Source organism: Bos taurus, chromosome X, assembly GCF_002263795.3.
Source record: "Bos taurus isolate L1 Dominette 01449 registration number 42190680 breed Hereford chromosome X, ARS-UCD2.0, whole genome shotgun sequence".
Lineage (NCBI taxonomy): Eukaryota > Metazoa > Chordata > Mammalia > Artiodactyla > Bovidae > Bos > Bos taurus.
In genome coordinates this window covers 72,534,509-72,540,508 of record NC_037357.1, presented here as the reverse complement: position 1 = coordinate 72,540,508, position 6,000 = coordinate 72,534,509, and positions in this window count along the sequence as shown.

Below are 6,000 nucleotides of genomic sequence, written 5' to 3'. Positions count from 1 at the left end.
AACTCTGTGAATCCCTTTGTGTGTTCCGGGCTGTGGAGAACACTTAGGGAACTGACTACTGGCTGGATCTGTCTCTCTTCTTTTGATTTCCCCTTTTCTCCTCCTGGCCACCTCTGTCTCCTTCCTCCCACTTCTCTGTGTAACTCCATGAACATCTCTGAGGGATCCAGATTGTGGAGAGCATATATGGAAGTGATTACTGGTTAGCTTGCTTTTGCCCCTTTTTATTCTCCCTCTTCTCCTCCTGGTCACCTCTATCTCCCTCCTCCCTCTTCTTTTCTCCATGTAACTATGTGAACCTCTCTGGGTGTCCCTCACTGTTAAGAAACTTTTCATCATTAACCTAGACATTTTGTTATTGGTACTGTATAGATGGAGAAGTCTTGAGGCTACTGTAAGAATAAGACTTAAAGCCAGAGGCAGGAGGCTTAAGTCCCAACCCTGATAACATCAGAGAACTCCTGACTCCAGGGAACATTAATAGATAAGAACTCATCAAAATTCTCCATACCTACACTGAAACCAAGCTTCACCCAAGAGAAAACAAGTTCAAGAGCAAGATATATCACGCAAATTCTCTAGCAACACAGGAACATAGCCCTGAGCTTCAATATACAGGCTGCCCAAACTCACACCAAAGACATTGACATCTCAAAAGTTACTACTGGACATTTCATTGCACTCCGGAGAGAAGAAATCCAGCTCCACCCACCAGAACACCTACACAAGCTTCCCTAACCAGTAAACCTTAACAAGCCACTGTCCAACCCCACCCACAGTGAGAAACCTCCACAATAAAGAGGAACTACAAACTTCCAGAAAACAGAAAGGACACCCCAAATACAGCAATATAAACAAGGGGAAGAGACAGAGGAATGCCCAGCAGGTAAAAGAACAGAATAAATGCTCACCAAACCAAACAAAAGAGGAAGAGATAAGGAATCTACCTGATAAAGAATTCAGAATAATGGTAGTGAAAATGATCCAAAATCTTGAAAACAAAATGGAGTTACAGATAAATAGCCTGGATATAAGGATTGAGAAGATGCAAGAAATGTTTAACAAGGACCTAGAAGAAATAAAAAAGAGTCAATCAGTAATGAACAATGCAATAAATGAGATCAAAAACACTCTGGAGGGATCCAACAGTAGAATAACGGAGGCAGAATATAGGATAAGACAGGTAGAAGATAGAATGGCAGGGATAAATGAAGCAGAGAGGAAAAAAGAATTAAAAGAAATGAGGACAACCTCAGAGACTTCTGGGGCAATGTTAAATGCCCCAACATTCGAATCATAGTAGTCCCAGAAGAAGAAGACAAAAAGGAAGACCATGAGAAAATACTTGAGGAGATAATAGTTGAAAACTTCCCTAAAATGAGGAAGGAAATAGTCACCAAAGTCCAAGAAACCCAGAGAGTCTCAAACAGGATAAACCCAAGGTGAAACACCCCCAAGACACATATTAATCAAATTAACAAAGATCAAACACAAAGAACAATAATTAAAAGCAGCAAGGAATAAAAAACAAATAACACACAAGGGGATTCCCAGAAGGATAACAGCTGATCTTTCAATAGAAACTCTTCAGGCCAGAAGGGAATGGCAGGACATACTTACAGGGATGAAAGAGAAAAACCTACAACCCAGATAACTGTACCCATCAAGGATCTCATTTAAATATGAAGGAGAAATCAAAAGCTTTACAGACAAGCAAAAGCTGAGAGAATTCAGCACTACCAAACCAGCTCTCCAACAAATGCTAAAGGACCATCTCTAGATAGGAAACATAGAAAGGTTGTATAAAATCGAACCAAGAGCCTTCAGAATGGGAGAAAATAATAGCAAATGAAGCAACCGACAAACAACTAATCTCAAAAATATACAAGCAACACCTACAGCTCAACTCCAGAAAAATAAATGACCCAATCAAAAAATGGGCCAAAGAACTAAATAGACATTTCTCCAAAGAAGACATACAGATGGCTAACAAACACATGAAAAGATGCTCAACATCACTCATTATCAGAGAAATGCAAATCAAAACCACTATGAGGTACCATTTCACACCAGTCAGAATGGCTGCGATCCAAAAGTCTACAAATAATAAATGCTGGAGAGGGTGTGGAGAAAAGGGAACCCTCTTACACTGTTGGTGGGAATGCAAACTAGTACAGCCACTCTGGAGAACAGTGTGGAGATTCCTTAAAAAACTGGAAATAGAACTGCCTTATGATCCAGCAATCCCACTGCTGGGCATACACACTGAGGAAACCAGAAGGGAAAGAGACACGTGTACCCCAATGTTCATTGCAGCACTGTTTATAATAGCCAGGACATGGAAGCAACCTAGTTGTCCATCAGCAGATGAATGGATAAGAAAGCTATGGTACATATACACAATGGAGTATTACTCAGTCATTAAAAAGAAAACATTTGAATCAGTTTTAATGAGATGGATGAAACTGGAGCCTATTATACAGAGTGAAGTAAGCCAGAAGGAAAAACATAAATACAGTATACTAACGCATGTATATGGAATTTGGAAAGATGGTAACAATAACCTGGTGTACGAGACAGCAAAAGAGACACTGATGTATAGAACAGTCTTATGGACTCTGTGGAAGAGGGAGAGGGTGGGAAGATTTTGGAGAATGACATTGAAACATGTAAAATATCATGTAAGAAACGAGTTGCCAGTCCAGGTTCAATGCACGATACTGGATGCTTGGGACTAGTGCACTGGGATGACCCAGAGGGATGGTATGGGGAGGGAGGAGGGAGGAGGGTTTAGGATGGGGAACACATGTATACCTGTGGCGGATTCATTTTGATATTTGGCAAAACTAATACAATTATGTAAAGTTTAAAAATAAAATAAAATTAAAAAAGAAAAAAAATCGAACCAAGAACAACAAAGTAAATGGCAACAGGTTCATACTTGTCAATAATTACTTTAAATGTGAACGGGTTGAATGCCCCAACCAAAAGACAAAGATTGACTGAATGGATACAAAAACAAAACCCCTATATATACTGTCTACAAAAGATCCACCTCAAAACAAAGGACACATACAGACTGAGGGTGAAGGGCTGGAAAAAGTTATTTCACACAAGTGGAGACCAAAAGAAAGCAGGAGTAGCAATACTCATATCAGATAAAATAGACTTTGAAATAAAGGCTGTGAAAAGACACAAAGAAGGATACTACATAATGATCAAAATATCAATCCAAGAAGAAGAAATAGCAATTATAAATATATATGCACCCAACATAGGAGAACCACAATATGAAAGGCAAATGATAACAAGTATGAAAGCGGACATTAACAATAACACAATAAGAGTGGGATACTTTAATACCCCACTCACACTAATGGATAGATCAACTAAACATAAAATTAACAAGGAAACAAAAACTTTAAATGATAATATACCAGTTAGAGCTAATTGATATTTATAGGACGTTTTACCACAAAACAATGAATTTCATCTTTTTCTCAAGTGCACTTAGAACCTTCTCCAGGATAGATCACATCCTTTGTGATAAATCTAGCCTTGATAAATTCAAAAATAATTGAAATCATTCCAAGCATCCTTTCTGACCACAATGCAGTAAGATTAGGTATCAATTACAGGAGAAAAATTATTAAAAATTCCAACATATGGTGGATGAAAAGTACGCTGCTCAATAACCAACAAATTACAGAAGAAATCAAAAAGGTAATCAGAATATGCATAGAAATAAATGAAAGTGAAAACACAATGCAAAACCTATCAGTTCAGTTCAGTCCCTCAGTTATGTCCGACTCCTTTCAAACCCACGAATCGCAACCTGCAAGACCTCCCTGTCCATCAACATCTCCCGGAGTTCACTCAAACTCACGTCCATCGGCTTGGTGATACCATCCACCATCTCATCCTCTGTCATCCCCTTCTCCTCCTGCCCCCAGTCCCTCCCAGCATCAGAGTCTTTTTCAATGAGTCAATTCTTCCCATGAGGTGGCCAAAGTACTGGATTTTCAGCTTTAGCATCATTCCTTCCAAAGAACACCCAGGACTGATCTCCTTTAGAATGGACTGGTTGCATCTCCTTGCAGTCCAAGAGACTCTCAAGAGTCTTCTCCAAAACCCCAGTTCAAAAGCATCAATTTTTCAGCGCTCAGCCTTCTTCACAGCCCAACTCTCACATGCATACATGACCACTGGAAAAACCATAGTCTTGACTAGAAGGACCTTTGTTGGAAAAGTAATGTCTCTGCTTTTCAATATGCTATCTAGGTTGGTCATAACTTTCCTTTCAATGAGTAAGCGTCTTTTAATTTCATGGCTGCAATCACCATCTGCAGTGATTTTGGAGCCCAAAAAATAAAGTCTGACACTGTTTTTTCCCCATCTATTTCCCATTAAGTGATAGGGCCAGATGCCATGATCTTCGTTTTCTGAAGGTTGAGGTTTTTTTTTTGTTTTTTTTTTGATTCATTAAAAAAAATTTTTTTAATTTTATTTTATTTTTAAACTTTACAATATTGTATTAGTTTTGCCAAATATCGAAATGAATCCGCCACAGGTATACCCGCGTTCCCCATCCTGAACCCTCCTCCCTCCTCCCTCCCCTACCCTCCTCTGGGTCGTCCCAGTGCACCAGCCCCAAACATCCAGTACCGTGCATCGAACCTGGACTGGCGAAGGTTCACATTTAAGCCAACTTTTTCACTCTCCTCTTTCACTTTCATCAAGAGGTTTTTTAGTTCCTCTTCACTTTCTGCCAGAAGGGTGGTGTCATCTGCATATCTGAGGTTATTGATATTTCTCCCGGCAATCTTGATTCCAGCTTGTGCTTCTTCCAGCCCAGCATTTCTCATGATGTACTCTGCATATAAGTTAAATAAGCAGGGTGACAATATACAGCCTTGTTGTACTCCTTTTCCTATTTGGAACTAGTCTGTTGTTCCATGTCCAGTTCTAACTGTTGCTTCCTGACCTGCATATAGGTTTCTCAAGAGACAGGTCAAGTGGTCTGGTATTCCCATCTCTTTCAGAATTTTCCACAGTGTATTGTGATCCACACAGTCAAAGGCTTTGGCATAGTCAATAAAGTAGAAATAGATGTTTTTCTGGAACTCTCTTGCTTTTTTGATGATCCAGCAAATGGCAATTTGATCTGTTTCCTCTGCCTTTTCTAAAGCCATCTTGAACATCTGGAAGTTCACAGTTCATGTATTGCTGAAGCCTGGCTTGGAGAATTTTGAGCATTACTTTACTAGCGTGTGAGATGAGGGCAATTGTGTGGTAGTTTGAGCATTCTTTGGCATTTCCTTTCTTAGGGATTGGAATGCAACCTGACCTTTTCCAGTCCTGTGGCCACTGCTGAGTTTTCCAAATTTGCTGGCATATTGAGTGCAGCACTTTCACAGCATCATCTTTCAGGATTTTTAGTAGCTCCACTGGAATTCCATCAGCTCCACTAGCTTTGTTTGTAGTGATACTTTCTAAGGCCCACTTGACTTCACATTCCAGGATGTCTGGCTCTAGGTGAGTGATCACACCATCGTGATTATCTGGGTCGTGAAGGTCTTTTTTGTACAGTTCTTCTGTGTATTCTTGCCACCTCTTCTTGATATCTTCTGCTTCTGTTAGGTCCATACCATTTCTGTCCTTTATCGGGCCCATCTTTGCATGAAATGTTCACTTGGTATCTCTAATTTTCTTGAAGAGATCTCTAGTCTTTCCCATTCTGCTGTTTTCCTCTGTTTCTTTGCATTGATCACCGAGGAAGGCTTTCTTATGTCTTCTTGCTATTCTTTGGAACTCTGCATTCAGATGCTTATGTTTTTCCTTCTCTCCTTTGCTTTTCACTTATTGTCTTTTCACAGCTATTTGTAAGGCCTCCCCAGACAGTCATTTTGCTTTTTTGCATATATTTTTTGTTGTTATATAATCATGCATAAAGAGCTTAATGGAAAATATATAATTGAGCAAGATTAGTTAGTTTGTTGC